Source organism: Harpia harpyja, chromosome 5 (assembly GCF_026419915.1).
Source record: "Harpia harpyja isolate bHarHar1 chromosome 5, bHarHar1 primary haplotype, whole genome shotgun sequence".
Lineage (NCBI taxonomy): Eukaryota > Metazoa > Chordata > Aves > Accipitriformes > Accipitridae > Harpia > Harpia harpyja.
In genome coordinates this window covers 73,281,335-73,303,321 of record NC_068944.1, presented here as the reverse complement: position 1 = coordinate 73,303,321, position 21,987 = coordinate 73,281,335, and the positions used below count along the sequence as shown (strand labels likewise).

General features: G+C 40.2%; 1 long non-coding RNA gene across 1 annotated transcript in view; it reads right to left on the bottom strand.

The window, feature by feature from the left end:
* The window catches only part of LOC128142474 (uncharacterized), an 89,438-nt gene extending 67,861 nt beyond the window's left edge, over window positions 1-21,577 (bottom strand). The window contains exon 1 of the long non-coding RNA XR_008235412.1: window positions 21,427-21,577. This is a non-coding gene — a long non-coding RNA (uncharacterized LOC128142474). The remainder of the gene's footprint in view (window positions 1-21,426) is intronic.
* Between the last annotated feature and the right edge of the window lie 410 nt (window positions 21,578-21,987).

Below are 21,987 nucleotides of genomic sequence, written 5' to 3'. Positions count from 1 at the left end.
TGATTTTTTTGAGGAATTGTAACTGTTGCATATAAATTAACAAATCTACATACATGGCACTTCAGATCAGACAAAGTACTACAGCTGGTCAGAATAACTTCCTTAATATCCTTGTCATTTGTTTGCTTGTTTGTTTGTTTTGTTTTTAATAAAAATTAAAAATAATCCAGGGAATATCAAGTTTCCATTCACTTCTGTGAGCCTAGGGCTTGGTTTGTTTCCTCTTTTTAAGGGGGTCGAATATGCTTTCAAGGAAAATATTGTCAAAATCAGGAGGTATTTTTTCTCAATGAAATAGCTCCTGGAAATGAATAACATTTATTTTTCCAGCTTTGTAAATCCCTATTTCTAATAGCATATATTATGTTCTGCATATTCTAATGCCCATTTCACCAAGCATATTTAATCTCACTCTGCCAATACTCTGAGCCAACCAAAAGCCGTGTAGCCACATAGCCATGGCAAAAGAAAGCAAATTATCTCTGAGACACATGTCCTTTCCTGTGTCCCCAAGATTCTTTGAAGTTGTTTGCGTACTAAGGTTTAATGACTGAGGTTGAGCACATTAGTATCATGCTAACATGTTTAAATGATTCCTGGCTCCAAATTAGCCCTTGTCATGTAGTACATAGTAAAACTGTGTCCTAGTTTATTCAGTCATGTTTTGAATCCTTCATGGAGTTAAAACTTGATTCCTGAACTCCTAATTCCTACTCTAAAGCCTTAAGCACAAGACCAGCTTTACACAGGTCATCCTTGCCAACAAAAAACATGCAAAATCTTTCCAAAAGAGAAAACACAGTTGTGACTATCACAGGATGCAGGGACTTTGCAGTCTTTGTATGCCTCCCTCTTTTCTCGCCTGTCTCCTGAAAATGGATGTGACTTTTCTGTTAAAGCCATTTTTAATTATGTTACAATAATACCAATTTATTTTTTCCAGTTGTTGACCAAAATATGGTCTGGAAATGGAATAGTCCTACTTTGTCACAGAGGAGGAAATGAGAGACAGAGGTGTTCAGATCACTTAAAGAGTCACCTCCAATTGTATTAGCAATAGAAAAATGATTTAATAGAAATGTGTATAAAAGTGCAACTTCACAGAATTTGATGGCAAGGTTCATTCTATTACTTAGTACACGGATGAAATGCACTCAGGAAAATTAGGTTAGAATCAGACTAAACTTATGTATATAGAGACTGAAATTGTAATAGGGTAAAAGGAAATATTACAAAGAAAAATCAAGTTAGAATTAATTTCTTGTGATTTGTGCAAAGATTGGGAATGTGGAAAAGTAGGGGAGACCCTCCCGTTGGGTCACGAGGTTCAGAGAAGACCCCCTTGCTTTCTAAACTCCTGTCGGACTCTAGGTGCAGCTGGATCGACTCCTAGTCTCAGACTTGGTCAACGTTTATATCTAAAGGGATTATGACTATAATAGCAGCCTAAAATTCATTCACAGTTGAATAAAATTCATGACAGTAATTTCAGTATAAATTTGAAAGTAATAACTTGTAATATACTTGCTATAATATACTTCCTATAGACTATTTGGGTTAGTACATGCGCATGCATAAAGACACTAATAGATATGCATATAAGAGTGTAAAAGAGAATGAAGGAGAGTAAGAGAGAATATAAGAGGTATACATGTTAAAAATTCCCCTCGAGGCCAGTGAAAAGGTTCACTTTGAATGTTTCAGCATCTTTCTCAATGGGCAAAGGGTCAAGCCTCAAGGAGCAGAGATTATTAGCCCAGGTCGTGTCAGTTTTTGGTGACAGACCTCCGATTTTCTCAAACAGGAAAACTTGTGAGCTCTGAGAGGGGTCCCACTCAGAGGAAGATGCTGGTCACAGCCCGCTGCGGTCCAGGAGAGCTCAAAGGGCCTCCCTTAGTAGCACTGTTTATAGGTTTGGGCGATGATTGGCTTTCGTCATTAACAAATTTCTAGAATCCCAGCTGCGCTGGTACCGTTTCACGTGCAGATAAGGAAAGCTCCAAGGCTGCCTGAGAATAAGTGAAAACATAGATACAGGATGCTCCAAGATTGCCAGGGGAGCACTGTAATGTCTCAAGGATGTTATGAGAGAGAACTGGCTATCTCTACTCGCATCCCCCACCTTCACTGGGCAGTGGGAGTCTTTGAGACACACAGCATATCTCCCTGTCTTAGCTGTGTAAGAGTTCCTGGCACAGTCAAGGGTCGCTTAACTGCCTGACTCATTCCACTTATGCTAAGGCCTAGTGAGCCTTCCTGAGTTCATAAATCAGCCTGGAGAGGGGGAAAGAAATGCATCACCACACACTTCCAGCTAAGCAAGAAACTAATCTGAACTGAAATTTGAAAATATAAGTGATCAAAAGTTGCCTTTTAAGTTCATATTTTTCAAATTTTACTGCGAGAGATTTCAAAGACATAAAGTACACAGAAGTTCTGGTGTCTTTAATGGGAGTTGCATTTAGTCACGTGAAGATGGAACTGGTTCTGCCCCTTTGAGCTGATCTTCACCTTTTCCATGTCAGTCAAAAACTGAAGAGAGTTTCATCTGTGGACTCCATCTGAGTTTTAAAAACTTCTTTAACTCCTGGAATATTTGTGTTTCCTGTAACCAATTATCTCAGACGTGTAACTTTATCAAAAGCCTTTTGAAAGTCAAAGTTGATGGCAGCCCCTGTGGTTTGCACATCTCGCCATAGCAGGAATAACTTCAGAAATGTGTTATCTGTTTCTTTGCTCTGCAAAGCCTATCCTGATGCACCTGGAAATATGATCACTATCACTGATAGCTTTTTATCTCCCTCTGTTATAAAAGAAACAAACAAAGCACTCTGGGCTTAAAAAGTGCCAATTTCTTACCCTGGTGTCTACCTCCCCACTAGCTTCTACACTGGTCTGAAATTTTGGGGGTTTGTTTCATCTTCTGTCCACTGCAAATGTTTTGGAAGAAGCACCTGTGGTTATTTATCCAAATAAAAGTCAAAGCCTACAGTGTAACTCAGTGATGAGTAAGAAGCAGGTGCAAAAATGCAAAATGCTTCACAGGACATAAAGAATAAAAGAGGAAACAATAAGTATTGGAGAAATGGCTAATAATTTAGATTTGAGTTTATTTTTTAAATATGCTGTCTAACAATTATAGTGGTCATATTTCAGTCTGAGCAATATTTCTCTTCTTTTTCTATAGTCTTAGTTCAGCACAAAACACTTTCATTCCTTCTTTCAGTCACTAACACCATCGACTTCTGCCCTCTCATCCACCTAGCCATCTTTGTACCTTACTGTTTCTCTTTCCTACTGTTACCTTTCTATAAATTCACAGTGACCTTGACTGTCCCTTTTACATTTTATTGGAATGCTTTTAATTTTTAGTGTCCTTCAAACTCTTCCTTTCCTGCTTTTGGGTATTTGATTTGTTACCATCTTCAAGAAAAGGTGAATGAACTACTGGATTATTGTATCTGAGGCACTGTCTTGATATAGTATTTATCCGACAACTCTAACCTTTAAAAGGGTCATGAAAGCATTTGGCTTTCCCCCTGTCCTTTTTTTTTTTTTTTTTAATATATATTTCTCAGGGGTTTGTATAGCAGTTCAATTTTAGCATCTTTCTTTCAAAGGTATTGGCCCATGATAGAGAGATTTGGTCTGGATAAACTGTGGCTTCTAGTCATGTCGGAAGTTCTTGTGCATGTAGCTTGTATGTCTTTCTCATACACTTATGATTAACATATGTTTGGGAAAAGGAAGAATTTTTCCTTCAAAATTTTAAGGGACTTGAAACACTGGTAGTGTCCTGTGATTTTGTTTTTTCCTCTTTTAACAATATAGTTTAATTTTTGTAGACTTCTGGCCTTTTGCCCTAATGGTATGAGGAAGCTATTCTTGCTATATGTGGAATGAAGATTTTTGTGGGAATTTCCTATCAAACATCTAGTATATGGTTGCCAATAATTCTGAAATGTACAGCAATCTTGTGTTCAGCTAGTTATTAACTGTCTTATTCTGCTTTTCAGAACACAGGCTGTGAATAACATGATTTTAAAATGACGCACATGAAGAAGAGAGAGCAAAAAGCAGTTACCCTCCTCATAACTCTGAAACCTAAGAACTGCTAGGTGGATCAAAATGCTCTTGGTGGAGTCTGAATGGTTCCCATGTTCCTGTAACTTACACCAGAGAGAGTAGCTCTATTTGCAGAAGTTGCAGGACTGCAACATTTAATGTGTCCTTTTGATCCTTACGTTTGTCCTAGAAAGCCTCGTGAAAATGGAAAGGCATTAATTGCACTGGTAGATCAGAAGCCTTGGTCAAAGAGTATATAGCAAGGGAGGAGCCTTGCTAGATCTGTTGTTTACGAACAGGGAAGGACTGGTAGGAGGTGTGATGGTCGGAGGCCGTCTTGGGCTTAGCAACCATGAAATGATAGAATTTTCAATTCTTGGTGAGGCAAGGAAGGTGGTCAGCAAAACCACCACTATGGACTTCCAGAGGGCTAACTTTGGCCTCTTCAAGGCACTGGTTGAGAGAGTCCCTTGGGAGACGGTCCTGAAGGGCAAAGGGGTCCAGGAGGGATAGACATTCTTTAAGAAGGAAATCTTAATGGCTCAGGACCAGGCTATTCCCATGTGCTGCAAGTCAAACCGCTGAGGAAAACAACCGGCCTGGCTGAACGGGGAGCTTTTGCTAGGACTTAAGAAAAAAAGGAGAGTTTATCATCTCTGGAGGAAAGGGCGGGCAACTTGGGAGGAGTACAGGGATCTTGTTAGATCATACAGAGAGAAAATTAGAAAGGCAAAAGCTCAGCTAGAACTAAATCTGGCCACTATTGTAAGGGACAACAAAAAATGTTTTTACAAATATGTTAACAGTAAAAAGAATCCCAAGGAGAATATCTTTCCTTTAATGGATACAGAAGGGAACGTAGCAACCAGTGAAGAGGAAAAGGCCGAGGTACTTAATGCCTTCTTTGACTCAGTCTTTAATAGTGAGTCCAGTTATCCCCAGGGTACTCCACCCCTTGAGCTGGAAGGTAAGGATGAAGAGCATAACATACCCCCCTTAATCCAGGAGGAAATAGTTAGGGACCTACTACGCCATCTGGACACTCACAAATCTATGGGACCTGATGGGATCCATCCAAGAGTACTGAGGGAACTGGCAGAGGTCTTTGCCAAGCCACTCTCTATCATCTATCAGCGTTCCTGGTCAACAGGGGAGGTCCCAGAGGACTGGAGGCTTGCCAATGTGACTCCCATTTATAAGAAGGGTCGGAGGGAGGATCCGGGGAACTACAGACCTGTCAGCCTGACCTCGGTACCGGGAAAGATTATGGAACGGTTTGTCTTGAGTCCACTCACATAGCAAGTCCAGGATAAGAGGGGGATCAGGCCCGGTCAGCATGGGTTTATGAAAGGCAGGTCCTGCTTGACCAACCTGATCTCCTTCTATGACCAGGTGACCCGCCTAGTGGATGAGGGAAAGGCTGTCGATGTTATTTTCCTAGACTTCAGCAAGGCCTTTGACACTGTCTCTCATGGCATACTCCTTGAGAAGCTGGGGTCTTGTGGCCTGGATAAGTGCACTATTCACTGGGTGAAAAACTGGCTGGATGGACAAGCCCAGAGGGTTGTGGTGAATGGGGTGAAATCCAGCTGGCGGCGGGTCACGAGTGGTGTTCCCCAGGGCTCGGTGTTGGGCCCTGTTCTGTTTAATATCTTTATTGATGATTTGGATGAGGGGATTGAGTGCACCCTCAGCAAGTTTGCAGATGACACCAAGTTGGGAGGCAGGGTCGATCTGCTTGAGGGTAGGGAGGCTCTACAAAGAGATCTGGACAGGCTGGATCGATGGGCCGAGGCCAATTGTATGAAGTTCAACAGGGCCAAGTGCCGGGTCCTGCACTTCAGTCACAACAACCCCATGCAGCGCTACAGGCTTGGGGAAGAGTGGCTGGAAAGCTGCCCGGCAGAGAAAGACCTGGGGGTGCTGGTTGACAGCCGGCTGAATATGAGCCAGCAGTGTGCCCAGGTGGCCAAGAAGGCCAACGGCATCCTGGCCTGTATCAGAACTAGTGTGGCCAGCAGGAGCAGGGAGGTGATTGTTCCCCTGTACTGGGCACTGGTGAGGCCGCACCTCGAGTCCTGTGTTCAGTTTTGGGCCCCTCACTACAGGAAAGACACTGAGATGCTGGAGCGTGTCCAGAGAAGGGCAACCAAGTTGGTGAGGGGCCTGGAGCACAAGTCTTATGAGGAGCGGCTGAGGGATCTGGGGCTGTTCAGTCTAGAAAAGAGGAGGCTGAGGGGAGACCTTATCGCTCTCTACAACTACCTGAAAGGGGGTTGTAGTGAGGTGGGTGCTGGTCTCTTCTGTCAGGTGGCTGGAGATAGGACAAGAGGAAATGGCCTCAAGCTGAGGCAAGGGAGATTTAGGTTAGATATTAGGAAAAATTTTTTTACTGAGCGGGTTGTCAAACATTGGAATGGGCTGCCCAGGGAAGTGGTTGATTCACCATCCCTGGAGGTATTCAAAAAGCGAGTGGACAGGGTACTTCAGGACATGGTTTGGTGGGCATGGTTGATGGTTGGACTCGATGATCTTGAAGGTCTTTTCCAACCTAAATGATTCTATGATTCTATTCTATGATATTAGAACTGTTTTTCTCTTTATCAAAGTAATTATTTAGGCCACTGATTTCATATCTGGGAGTCTCAGTTCCAAGACATTCCTGGTTGCAAATACCTGACTACTATTGAAGGTAATGGGAAAGGACCTTCCACACCCACTAATGTGGAATAAGCTCTAGTTTTAATCAGAGAGGCCTCCAGAGGATGGATTTGCCCCTGGATACCACCAGTCTTGGAGAGTATCAACTAAAATCCCAGAAACAAAGAAGAGAGTGAGAACTTTCCAGCAAATTTGCTGGAGCCTTTATTTCATCTACCTACAATCTTCCCATGCTATGAGTTGCATGAAAATCTTAGCTCTAACTCCCTCATTACCCCTCCAATTTAAATGTTTTGAAAGATCCAGTTCATCAACCCAAAATGCAATCAGCTCAGCCAGCAAAGTGAACACAACAGAGAAATCTATACCGGTTGCCATGCAAGGAAGAAACTCTGAGATTGATTCATTAGAGTCTGTCTTTCTTTTGCTAACCTGCTCAATCAGAAAGCACATCCTGTTGAAAATTTAAAGGACTTCCTGATAACTTAATAAAAATATGGAAGCAGTTCCTTCCTGTCAGCAGATTTAACACTGGAGTTTTCTGTTTGCTTCAAGTTCCCTGGATATAAATCGTTCCTCCAAGTTCCTCGGTTGCTGGAAGCAGAGGGTCTTGAGACATGAAATCATTTATAACTGGTCATCAATAATTTGTGAGAACGCCTTCTCAGGGGAAAAAAAAAGCAAAAAAAAAAAAGGGGAAGCAAAAGCAAACAAACCAGCTAAATTAATTCTGCTGCAGTATATTTAGCATGAACGGGCAACAAAGGCACAGCCTGGGGGTACTATGCATCATAATCTATCATGACCAAGATAATTTATATCCAGATTTCCCGTGCTGCAGGAGATCAGACTAAAGAGAGAAATCTCAAGTGAACAAAGGACTTTCGTTGTTCCTGCTACCTTTAGTAAAAGTCTGAACATTTATTTACAAACCCCAGACTTCTGTCTGGAGCTGGGCATTTACTTAACTGTATATCCTCAAATGGTTCTGCTGAGTTAATGAAGTGTGAATGGGTTTCAGTGATGAGCACAGGCCTTTTTGGATTCAAGTTCTCCATGAATAAAATCCAGATAAATGGGCATTTGAAATTAAAGATGCAGTTACTGTGTTGGATCATCAGGCCCATGTCCTTCCAGCTCAGAAAGAAATTATTTCCAGGAGGTTTTTTGTAAAGAATTAGAACTGTCTCTCTTAATTCATGAACTGGTTCTTGAGAGTCCTACTGATTCACCGAAGAGCCTCTTCCATAGCGCATCACTTCAGGGGTTGTCTGTGACTCAGTGAAAGTAGCGCGGTTACTGTGAGTTACATACACTTGTAGCAGTGTATGCCAGCCCTCTTAGTTGTTCCACTCAACACTCCTCAACTGTACAAACAGTAGAGTCCTCTTAACTGTATTAGTCAAACTTCAAATGTCTGAGTCCTGGCCTGTATCTATATTAACAATGTAATACTGACAGTAGTTCTATTTTCTTTAGAATCCCTATAAGTAGCATATTGAATTTCCCTGCTGATATGTATAATGGGTTTTTATGTTGGGGATTTTTGGTTATTTTTAATTATTGTAATGTAATTGGTGATCTTTGTATGATAGTTCCTTCTGAGGCTCCCTCCTATAGGCATTACCCATTCAGCACAGTCACTATGAGATTTAGCTCAAGATCAAGGTGCTTTAATGTAGGATTCTGCATATAGGGGTCTACATATGAGTGATATGTCTAAATTCCCAATAGAGTGTGCAAAGATCTAGTTTGTTGATTACCAGGATGGACTTGATTTTTTTTTGGTTGTGGGTTTCTCCCCCCAAACATAAGCTTTTAGTGCCATTTGAGATACCACAGTGTTTCCAAGGCATCCACTTAGCTGTCAGGTATGAATAGGTCTGCTGGGAGATTTGCAGCCAGGAGTGATAACCCATCCTTACGAACCTTGATCAAGCCTTGCTATTTAATACAGGGCAGAGTGAATTTCTATTACTGTTCAGACACCTACAGGTAGACATCTACACTTAAGGGTCTTTAACTGGAGCTGAACTCCATCCTAGCTCTACAGTAAAAGCAACAAAGAAAAGCTGCATCTTTAATTAAGGTGGAATCAGGTTCTGTGTTTCCTTGAAAAGAAGAAAAGTTTTCTTACATAATCCTATAGTTGTAACCTGCAAGTGCTTTACAACCGCACACAGATTTTCCCAAGAATTCAGGAAGGATTTTTACATGCCTGTTACAGTGGAGCAGCTGAATTGAAGCGTTCTCTGAAAATAGAGATACGTTGAAGTCAGTAGAATTCACTTTATATTATTATAAGGGTTCACTCCTCTAGACTATCTAGAGCCTATGCGCACCAAATACTCTTTGTACGTATCTATAGCAGTGAACAGGGAAACTGAAATGTTTGACGTAGCTCAGGGATATGTGTTGTTTGGCTTTGGGCCAATATTTTCCAAAAAGACTGTCTGAAGTATGAACCTATTTGGTAAACATTTGCTCCTTTCCCAAAGTACTTGAATCCATTTTTATGTTAAAGGTGAGTTTTGTTTCAGAGCTGCAAAAGTAAAGCTATTGCTTTAAACGTAGTAAAGCACCTGGTTAAGCACAAGACACTCATCATTAAGATTTGGTAGCATTCTGCATGTGTGTACCATCTGAAAAACAAAATTAGAATTGAACAAACAAAACAAGCAAACAAACAACAAAAAAAAGCAGATGAAAAACTGAGGTGTAGGTTTCAGCAATTTAAGTCTCGTTCATCTTCAAACAGACTTAATGTGCTGTATTACAATCCAGCCAAATTACATTCAGATCTGCCATGAAAACAAATTCAGGTGCACAATGGGCTTAATTATGCTTTAGAAAATAGGAGCATCACCAATAGCAGAAGGGGCACTAGAAACTAGCTGCTATATTTTCTGAATCCTTTTCTTCTTTTGCAATCACCTTAACATTTATGTATATAAAAAAAATACACGCACACAGTCTCTTTTACCAACTAGTTGCCCTTCCACCCTTTCTCAAGGTCTTAGTGGGTGTACTGTGATGTGCATCCAGTCTTCAGCCTTTACCTTTTGTGACTGGTATTCTTTAGCTGCTCTAATGTTGCGTAAGAGATGGCCACTTCAGCAGACCCAGCAGGGGTAATTGGACCCTACAGGAGTTTCCTTTTAGAAAATCATGATAGCATGCTTTCAGTGATGCAGAAACAAAGTATTACCTTCCAAAGAAAGTATTATCTATTAACTCTTTAAAGGAACAAAAGCATTTGGAGAAAAGTTCAAAACTAACAGAAGGGCTGAAAGTTAGGCCATTACTTACACCTTGTTGGAACTTCCCTTTTAAGAACCTGGAAAGTTCTCTAGAAGAAACAAGGATCACCATCTCCTCTCATCAGCAGCATCAACTTGTCTTTCTCTCAACAACTAGATCTTTTTTACCTGTTATATTCAACTAGTTTCAATGAAGAACTCTTTATTATTCCAAGATCTTGGTGATTTTAGGTTTCCTTTGATTGCAGGCATGATCATAGGAAAAGAAATCTTTCAAGACAAGAGGCATCTAGAAAGCAGTGGTTAGCCTGTTATCCTAGCTGATTTAGAGATAAGGCTGGTAATTCTTTCATTTTGTTTGGCTTCACTAATTTTTGCCCTTGAGAATTACAGTAGGCTGTCTACCCTGAAAAGCTTCTCTGTGCTTTTTCTATTTTCTCTTTTTTTTTTTTTCCTTGCTAGTTTTAGGTGTCCCAGGATTCTGTCCCTTCCTTTGAGAAGCCATAGACCCTTCCATGGGCCAACAGGTTTTTATCCAGAGATACTTTCTTCTTAATTGTTTTTTTCCATCTATTAGCCAAAGTAAGGAAGACCACCCCACCCGAGAAGGCAACACATAAGCTAAATTTAATCTTTTAGACTTTTTTTATCTAGTTCAAATTTTCCGTTATTCAATTTCAAGCTATTATGCTTTTCTTTTGAGGAGACATACAGAAATCTTTCCTCCCCTGAGTGTCCTGAAATGTAATAAGAAAGGGAAGGAAATATGCTTTAAAAATTTATATTGAGGGGTTATAGTGGGTGACATTGCAATTAGAGGTTAAGAAAATGCTAAAGGCATGTTGTCCTTTTAATGGAGGTTCCAATTCAGATCTTTTTTTCTCCCCGGGTAGAAGCAGGTATACAGGGACTCTGAAATGGATGCATGCAGGATCTGCTAAATGTGTTTCTAATTGTCTGAGTTTAATAATTGATAATATAGACATAGCTTGCGAATTTTTCTTTCACATAAAAGATAATTGTGCCTGAGTATAGCATAGTCTGAAATTAAATGTGTTAAGTGCTCCAGGGACTAGCATGTACGTGCTATGAAAGATCATTCCTCTTGATCAGTGTAAGTTTTTTATTTATTTAGATTGTAGTGTAACAACTTTTATTTATTTATTTAGATTGTAGTGGCATTCAAAGAGCTAAAGCAGGGCTGATGAGCCATGATGACAGGTGATGTCTATTCTCTTCCCCATAAGGAGGCAGTGAAAGCTGTTGCCTACCTTCATTCTTCTATTCTTTTCTCCCCATCTGAAAGCTCAAAACGGGAACTCTGGCCTTCCAGGATACTTCTTCTAAGATGATCTGTCTTTCTTTTGTGCAGACCTCTCTTTTATCCCCTTTCTTTCAATCTCCTGCACCTCAGGGGAGTGAAGAAGAGGCAGAAAAAATGGCTTCAGGTTTCTCCTATTTTCTACTCCAACACTATTTGGAGGAAGAGGAAGGATTTTTCAAGGACTGAGAGAAACAAAGGGCACAGCACACATGAGGAATGTCTTAGGAGGATATAAGAACCTAAAATTTCGGATAAAAGAGAAGCTATGAAAAGATAGCAAGGAAGGTGAGGTGAAAGCTGCTTATTGGGGGAATTTTCCAGGAAACAGAGAGATCAGAGTGCATCAGAAGGAAAAGAGAGAAATTTATGCTGAAATATGACAGATGAGCAAGATGACAAATTGGGAAGAGAGAGAAGGAAAGGAAGAAAAGAGAACCACGGGCATGTAAGATTTTTAGTCTGTGTTTTTAACACTCGTGTAATCATGGCAACAAGTGTGTCAGAATCTTTATATATTTATAGAAAAAGAGATGAAACTCATGGGCCAGAAAGGTAGGGAGAGTCTAGAAAATGGATGGAAGAAGACAAGGGCTGTGGGATATAGCAAAAACATATTTTTTTGCTAGATTTTCAGAAGAAGGCACAAGTGTGCAAAAGAAATGGTAAACAGGCAGCAACAATTTTAGCAAAAAGGATCTGTGTTTACAGAGATTAATGTTAGGTCTGAATAGAAACCCATCAAAATTTAGAGCAGTATTGGCTTCAAAGGGCTTTGGATTAGAGTTCAATGGACTCTATCTTTTGAGATGCCTCATGATAACTTTTTCTAAAGGGATGGCGGGCATTTATTACCAAGCAGCATTTTGGTTTAGCAAATGAAACATAGCCCAATTTTATGAAGTTCTTGTTGTGACTGAATGATAAAAAAGGTACTTTCATGACACTCTGGCTGCAGTGAAGTGTCCACGGGTAGTTTGGAGTATTCCTTCTGCCCACAATGACTCGCTGCAGTGGGCTTTGGTGATGGGCTGAAAAGGGTAACTATTGACAAAAGAACTCCTGACTGTTTTCCATGATGCTTGCTAAGCACAAAGATGATTTTGCAGGACTACCTTTCCCTGTGTTGCTTGGTTTTCCTGGAAGGTAAGCAACAAGACATCACCTTCTGGAAGGCAAAGCGCAGCTCTTTTCTCCTAGATCTTTTCTGTGTGGTTTTGCAAGACTGTGCTCTTGAATCATCACATAGCCAGGTGACAAAGGCTCAGTAGATGGGTTGGGTTCTTCTGGTTTTATTTTGTTTTGTAATGATGCTCTTATATACTAGTCTAAACAGCACAAATACTACTCTGCTTGCAAAACTTCTGTGCCTTTCTCAAGCGTGCCCACACTGAATGCTTTTATGTGTTTGAAATCACAAGCTTTCATCTCTCATTCTAAGGCACAGCAGTCTTTAATGTGTGTGGTCAGGTGCCTGCAATTGCTTTCTTTCAATACAGAGAATCAGCACTCCAGAAAATCTGACATGAATCCTATATATAGGAATAACTCTGGATGAAAATGACTCCTCTGCTGCATTTCTGAACTAAAACTGCCTTAATGTAAAGATTTCTCTCCCCACTTGCACTCCTTTCCAATCAAATCAAAGAAATTCAGTGAAGCACACGAAGCTGCGCGGGAAATAAATAATAATAGTAATAGTAGTAATAATAATAATAATAATAATATGTAATTTTAAATCATAGGCAAAAGCTAGCCATGAAATTAAGAAATTAGAATGAAATACACAATGGTTAATTTAAATGCAAAATTGACTCAAGAAAAGCACTTTTCTAGTGATAAGCAAATCTGTGTGCAATTACATCAATGTAATAAAGGACACTGGTAACTGCATATATTCTGTTAGTGAAGATAAATGGCAGCGATGCACAAGATGATTCTAAGAGCTGGATAAAAAATCACTGCAATATTACAGCAGAAATAGATTATATTTTAAATGATTCATTGATGACAAAGTAATAGTCATTAAAACAAATCTAGGAAAAAAACAGTGCTAGAAATATATTTGTGTTATATTAAAGATATGCTCATAAATATCTTGTGAAGACTTAGTAAGTGGTTAATCAATTCCGGGAGACTGTCCAAGAGGTCTGTAAGGTTGTGATAACCCTTATTTACACTCATCTATGTAGTCTCTAATTAATAGACCTCTGGATCAGCACATGCATTATTAACACATACTAAATAAATGGCTATTATGATTTCTTTATATATTAGCTACTTAAGTCTGCTTTATGGGGTAAGGTACATTGGGGTAAAGTGAAAGCCCAAATACATTTAGACATTTATTCAGTGATAGATGAAAATACAAAGTTAACAAGACACTCAAGAACAGTGAATAAAATGCTTTGCAGTTGACTAAATACTAACAGTGATGAATGCTAAAGCTAATAACAGCTAGTTCACTCACTACTGTCATCTTTCCTGTGTGACATGAGCACATCTACTTTGGAAAACAGAAAAAATACTTTTAAGTCTCTTCTTTTTTCATTGGTATTATGGCCTCAATAGACCATTATTATCCTTAGATCAAAAAGGTCTTTAGATCACTGGCTTCTTTTTTGAGATGGTAACATTTTTTCCTTTCTTGAATTAGTCTCAAAGGTTGACAGTCTTACAAAGTTCGGCACAGACAATAGTTGCTTTGATCCAATGTCATAGACTCTATAAATAATTACCCTATATTTTCAAATAAGAAGTCACTTGGAACAAGAGACTTCCTACTTTCATTTTAAAAAGACGAACTTGATCTATTATGAAAATTCAGTAATTTTTTATCAAGAAATGTGTGAAGACAGGAGACCAAGGTATCTCTTGTAAATTTATATCTCCTAACAAAAGTGTTTCTTGAACATGGATTCTAATAGAAACATTCCTTCTATATAATTCATTAGCTGTACATGATTGAGAAAAATGCTGCCATTTTAGCTCATCAAAGGGTGAACATGGACAGGTCAACGTGAAGTAATTGTGGAAACAACAAAAAAAAGGTCCTCCCTTTTATCAGAGGATGAAATTCCTGTAGAAATGCCAAAAACTTTATACAATTTTTTCCAGTAAAACATTTATTAGAATATTCTATGCAGTTGTGGCAGGAATTATGGGACTTAAGTTGTAAGTGAGTTGTAATTATGAAAATCAAGTTTGTTCTTTAGTTACAACAGTGGAGTAGCTGTGTATCAGAGCTGTGCCTGTATGCACACCCAGTGCACTTGAAAGTCTTAGTAGTGTGGTCCAAGATGTTCCCGGACAGGCGTCTGCATAGCCGTGACAATGAACTGCCTTGAGACAACATGAAAAGTCAAAACTAGGTGACTGATCCAGCCTTCACAATTAAGTATTGGACTGATTGTTACAGGAGCTGTTCAGATGGGAATTTCAAACAGTTCTATAAATTCCACCTGAGTCAACTCCTGCTGCATCAGGTCCAATTTGTACGTTTGGTGGGCTGAGTAAACTCCTGGGTGAACTATCCTGAAGACTTGCATACATCATTCCTGCTGCAGGAGTGTTGTGCATAGATAATACAGTTGTAAATAGACAATAGAAATGTTTTCTTGCAGAACTGGTTATGTAGGACAGTAGACAATGCAGACATTCAAGACATGTTTTGTATGTTTTTAAGGTCTATCAACAGCCACGAGTTACGTATGTACCGAAGTAGTCATGTCGGAGTCTGGCCATCTGGATTGTACAAACTGAGCAAAGCAGTGGTTTGGGACATCTTTCCTGATTCAGGTGAAGATACTGATGCAAGGACCCTTGCAACAGAGAGTCCCATCACCATCAGACAGAAACTGACCATTCTGTTTGGGCAAATCAAATTATCGTGGAGTTACCATCTGTGAGAATCCCAACAAATTTGTTTGCTTGTTTGCTTGCTTGCTTCTTTCTTTCTTTCTTTCTTTTAAAAGTCTGTGTATCTGTGTAGCACAGTTCTGATCATTCGTGTGTAAGTAAAGAAAAAATCAAATCAGGCTAGAATAGGTATTGAGACAAGTGATTGTACACAGGGAATGAAAAAAACATACCTCATGAGAGTGTACTGAAAGAGCTTGGCATATTTAGGATAATAAAACAAAGACTGTCAAGGAATATAATTGTGATCTATAAATATGCCAGGAGAGTAAACTTTAGTGAGAGACATGTACTGTTAAAGGACAATGTTTTTACATAGCTACTATAAAGTAGCTATGAATAGACAGATACTGAAAGCTAGAATTTTATTCCCATGGAAAAATGAGACTTAAAGTATTCTGGTAAAAGTAAATGGGTAAAAAAGCTGGAGTTTTATGTTGAAGCTATTAGATTTATGAAAGGGATCACATGATGCATGCCTGGGACAGCAAAGCACTGGACTTAGTGGCCCAGGAAGTCCCTTTCTTTCCAGTATTCCATGTTTCTCTTTTAAAGTGTTAGAGAATGATGGTCTTTTAGCTGTTGGATTGTCTATTCCCCTACTAGATTGAGGAGTGTAGTGAAGACTACCACCACTACCGCAGCTTGTTATTTCCAGCCTAAAACGTAGGCCCACAGGATTTTCGCAGTTTGACTAACTATCTGTTTTGAGGCACCTTCCTGAACCAACCATGGTGATGTATAGTACAGCAGTGGCTCCTGCATTCATGTACTGAGCAAAACAGGGTGGGTTCAGAGTCATTCGAAAGCTGAAAACGACCATATTTTGGGCTGAATCCAGCCCTGCAACCACAGTCTGTATAGACTTGACTGTCATTGTATGTTCTAAAGTGTCAATAAGCAAAGAAATCACTGATTTCTGGTGGAGGTGTTACCTTCACTCTGTGTTGATGATCCTAATTAAGGATGTATTCAATGAATTTAACAACCCCATCAAATTGCTTATAGGTTTCATCATGCTTCAGCTGCATCTGATAACCTGTCATCTGGACAGGTGTACCAAAGCTCCATTAAGCTACCCTGCTCTGTGCTGCAAGGCACTGAAGGTACTATTTGTGTGAGTATAGTGAACCATCTGCAAAATGGAGAAAGCAAGATAGGGGTCTACAGGTCCTGTCTGGATATTTTAATAATAGCCCTCTTTGGTTAGACTCATTCCTAATGATACCTGTGAAGTGGGTTACATCTGCAAGATGGATTTATCAGAGGCTGCATCTCTTACTGTCCTCTGGCTCTGTTACAACACTCTTCAAAGTAATAAAATTGAATTTCTGCTTTTTGGCACTAAGGCAAGACCCTTAGGCAGCAGAAAAAAAATAGTAAATGAAATAAACCGACAGCTGAAGATAATCACAAGTCATGTGCAAACAACCCTCTCTTTTTCAGAGATGGTCTTTAATAATGATATTTTTCTGGATTCACTCAGATTTCAGCAGGCACTCATCAGCAGCATAGGAGTCATTAAAAGCAATAGCTAGCTTTTTGCTCATTTCACTGAACACTCTTCACTTCAATGAGTTTCAGTTCAGTCCAATTAGTCAGTGCAATTTAGTTTGTTCAATGCAAATCACTGGGTTTTAATTGAGTCCAATTAGGCACAAATCAATAAAAGTCAATTCAAACTAATTATCTTCTATACAAATCAATACGATTCAATTAAAATCAATGAGGGTCTTATTCACTCTAATGAGTGACCTGTTCCCCCTCTTCAGTTGTTATAAAAGGAGCCCACACATTGTTCAATGTGGTGGATCTTGGCAAGTGTATCTCCTTTACTGAGGGAATATAAATCATTAGCGAAAGTATGGAGAAAAAGATATGTAACTGGGTTATCTTTTTCCCATTTCTGACTCTTCTGCAGTGAATTTTCTCTAGTGAAATCTCTTTCAGATTATGCAAGTGGTTGAATATGTGTGCAAATTTAGACATACCTATGTGAAAACTGAGGTCTGCACTCATGGAAGTTAAAAACTGATGAATGTATTTAGTCTCATTTATGTTGTTTATTTTTACCCTAGAAATTCCTCTTGATTTTTAAAATGTGATTGTACTTTGAAAAATTGTCCTGAAGTTTGTTGTTAGCCACATCTTTCACTGCTTAGCTTAACTGAGAGCAGCCTCTTGCTGGTGTTAATCTATAGAGTAAGAAGTCTTCCAGTAAAGACCTTATTACATGCTTTTATAATGCATACTACAAAGTAGAGTGGGAAGGCTATACACTCTGGTAATCACAATCATAGAATCATTAAGGTTGTGTACTGGTTTTGGCTGGGTGTATTGGCTTTGTGTGGCAAGGTTTTGGTAGCGGGCGGGGTTACAGGGGTGGCTTCTGTAAGAAGTTGCTGGAAGCTTCCCCTGTGTTTGAGAAAAAAGCCCATACCAGCTGGCTCTAAGATGGACCTGCCGCCGGCCAAGGCCGAGCCAATCAGTGATGGTGGTAACGCCTCTGTGATAACATTTTTAAGAAGGAAAAAAAGTTGGGACGGCGGTATTCGGCAGCCGGAGAGAGGAGTGAGAACATGTAAGAGAAACAACCCTGCGGACACCAAGGTCAGTGCAGAAGGAGGGGGAGGAGATGCTCCAGGCGCCGGAGCAGAGATTCCCCTGCAGCCCGTGGGGAAGACCCTGGTGAGGCAGGCTGTCCCCCTGCAGCCCAGGGAAGTCCACGGTGGAGCAGATATCCACCTGCAGCCTGGGGAGGACCCCACGCCGGAGCAGGTGGGTTCCCGAAGGAGGCTGTGACCCCGTGGGAACCCCGCGCTGGAGCAGGCTCCTGGCAGGACCTGCGGATCTGTGGAGAGAGAAGCCCACGGAGCAGGTTTTCTGGCAGGACTTGTGACCCCGTGGGGGGCCCACGCTGGAGCAGTCTGTGCCTGAAGGACTGCACACCGTGGAAAGGACCCATGCTGGAGCAGTTCGTGAAGAACTGCAGCCTGTGGGAAGGACCCACGTTGGAGAAGTTCGTGGAGGACTGTCTCCCGTGGGTGGGACCCCACGCTGGAGCAGGGGAAGAGTGTGATGAGTCCTGCCCCTGAGGAGGATGAAGCGGCAGAAATAACGTGTGATGAACTGACCGTAAACCCCATCCCCGTCCCCCTGTGCTGCTGGGGGGTTGGTAGAGAATCCGGGAGTGAAGTTGTGCCCGGGAAGAAGGGAGGGGTGGAGGGAAGGTGTTCTGAGATTTGGTTTTATTTCTCATTACCTTACTCCAGTTGATTTGTAATAAATCAAGTTAATTTTCCCCAAACTGAGTCTGTTTTGCCCGTAACGGTAATTGGTGAGTGATCTCTCCTGTCCTTATCTCGACCCACAAGCTCTTTGTTATATTTTCTCTCCCCTGTCCAGCTGAGAAGGAGGGGGAGTGATAGAACGGCTCTGGTGGGCACCTGGCATCCAGCCAGGGTTAACCCATCACACTGGGATAGAGTTAATATTCTTCATAGCAGCTCAAAGGGTGCTCTATTTTGGCTTTGTGACCAAAACAGTATAGTAATGTTCTAACTTTTGCTGAACAGTGTTTGCACAGCATCAGGACCTCTCTGTTTCTCACTGCCCCCCCCTCCCAGTGAATAGATTGGAGGTGTGCAATAGGTTGGATGGGGACACAGCTGGGACAGCTGACCCCAACTGCCCAAAGGGATATCCCATACCAAATGACATTGTGCTCAGCAATAAAAGCTGAGGGGAAGGACATTTGGAGTTATGGCATTTGTCTTCCCAAGTAACCAATACACATGATGAAACCCTGTTTTCCTGGAAATGGTTAAACACCTGCCTGCCAATACAAGTGAATGAATTCCTTATTTTGCTTTGCTTGTGCACACAGCTTTTGCTTTACCTTTTAAACTACCTATATTTCCAGCTACAAATCTTCATGCTTTTACCCTTGTGATTCTTTCTCACATCCCACTGGGGGGGTAGTGAGGAGGCTGCTGTGTGGTGCTTAGCTGATGGTCAGAGTTAAACTACAACAGTTTGGAAGGGACCTCTTGAAATCGTCTAGTCTAGCTTAGCTAGCAGTTGAGCTAGAACAGGTTGTCCAGGACCGCGTCAGGTCAGGTTTTGAAAATCTCCAAGGATATAGGCTGGACAGCCTCTCTGCACAACCTCTTCAAGTGTTTGAGCATGCTCACAGTTCAAAAGTGTTTTTTCTGTGTTCAGATGGAATTTAATGAGTTTTAATTTGTGCCCATTTCCCCTTGTCCTGTCAGTGGGCACTACTGGGAAGAGTCTGGTTCCTTCTCCTTCATCCCTTCTCATCAGGTATTTATACAGAGAGATAAGATCCACAAGAGCCTTCTCCAGGCTGAACAGTCCCAGCTCTTTCAGACTCTTCTCATATGATAATACGGATAAATAACAGGAATAACTTATGTAGCAAAACTTTTTTTTCTATCCCTACTGCATGCAAATGTCATTTTTAGAACCACATTTCTGACGTGTTTTTGAATCCAAAACTGTCCTTTCATAATTAGCATCCAGTTCTCCTTTAAGAACTATTTTCTTAGGAAAACAGAAGGCAGAAAGCATATAACAAAGGCATTTCATGCAGGTTTTCCTTACAGCTGATTAAACATCCTTCATATTTAGGGCATGCCTACATCTGCAAGTCTGCTCAGAAGGCAAGCTTGAGTCTGGTTGAAGAACGTGGCCCTAAGACTGACGCTGGGCACAGTCCAGGATCACTTTGCAGCATACAGGGAAGGCAATGATTAGTGGCTTAACTTGTTGCTTAAGATCTTAGCGTGTTGTCAAGCACACCTGAGTCTACACACCCAGCTTATGTGCAAATATGTGGTTAGGATGTGGGTACCTTGTAGATCCAGTTGTGCTAAGCTTTGATCTCTACTGGGGCATAGACACAGTGTTAGAGGCTTGGATAGGTTATGATTCAAGAAAAGGTAGAACCTGAGTCCCTCGGGTACCTATGAAACTCTCTTTCTATTCTGGTAATGCTTTCCTAGCTCTACTTAGCTACCTCCTACAGAAATGTACAGACTGTCTTTGAATTTAGCAAACATTTGGTCAAGCTTTTAGGAAGGGTGGACCTCAGGGGGAGGCAGGGTGCAAAGTAGGTGATATTGAACCCATAAATGAGAGCAGAGAACTACGTAAGCCGCTCACAAGAAGGGAAAGGAAGGTGAAGGTGGATTGAATAATGAGAAATGGAAGAGGGAAGCTGATAGACCAACAATGACAATTTAGAACAGCTGGACAGCAGGCAATACCCTAACTCCCATGGTAGAAGTAGAATTTCCTTCCAAAACAGCCATGTCAGTATTCCTTCAAAATTATGAGATAATAGGAAAGATAACAGGACTGATAATTGTTGGATTACAAAGCAACTAATTATTAAGAAATTGTACCCTGTTTCTGCTAAGAAACCAAATGTAACCTGTTCAGTATTTTAAAATATAACTTGTTGGTCTCATATGGTAGAATAGATCTGCACTTGGCAATTTTTCATTTAAAGATGAGACTATTTTGTAATGCATTATTTTTATTTGTGGGTTAGATGTCATTATGCACTTCTCTAACAACTAGTTTTAAAATAAAATTTCGTATAGAGAGAGACTGTGCATCAAATTGATGTAGCCCTTGAACATGGAATAAAGGAGAAGAGATACTACCTTGATTTCAGATTAAAAATTATGTTAAATTTGTTTTTTTAATGCATTGTCTAATATTCATTGTGAATGTCCATAACACTTGCATTTTTTAAGAAGAAATTGTATTTTTTTTATTGTATGAGAGATAAGGTTGTACGTCCTGGGCAGTTTTCGAAGCTTGGAAATAGAGAGAGTCTCAATGTAGGCTTCAACACACAGATACAGGATGATAGATTGCTTTGGTCTGGGCAGCTTAACCAAAAGGTTGCTTTATTTCTATTTACTTTACCTTAGGCATTACATGCAATCAACATTTAGCAAACACTAAAAATATCACTGATGTCAGTTAGATGTTTGACATATATTAATTCAATTAGCCTTATTCATAAAGAGTGAAGCTATCCTGACATGGCATAGAATTGAAACACATTTCAAGTGCAGAGATCTGTCATAATACTTGATATTGTGATTTAAAACAAACAAACAAACAAACATATATATATATATATATATAATGAAAGCACAAAACCACATTTTTTTTAAATAAATAGATGCAAGAGTGGGAAGATATAGTTGACTGGCTCCTTAGAAAACAGCAGGACAAGGACAAGTATTTAAAAATCTTCAGTTAAGCTTTCCAGTGCAATTTTGAAAAATGGAGTTGAAAATGCAGTGCTAGGTTTGTGGAGTGGCTTTCTTGTGGAGTCAGATTATAGTATGGGATCAAGCTACTTATGTTAACGCATTAGAGAAGAGACTATTAAAGGTTGGACCATGACCTAAATGACTCCCAAACTTGAAATGAATTTGGATGTTTTTTGTTTTACTGAAAGTGGAGTCACAAGCAGAAATGAGATGGAAATTTCTGCCCTAAGGCCTCACTAAGAGCAATAGAACTGTTTCCTGAATTCCTGCCCACCTGTACATCTCCAATTTCAAATAAAGTACCTTGTTTTCCATTATATAAATCACTTCTTTGTACCAGATTGTTCTTGCTCATGCTGAGTAGTAACTATTTAAATGTCTCTACTGATGTCAACAGCTTTATATGAGATTAAAATACCACCTGACTTCCTGCAGGTATCATGTTATA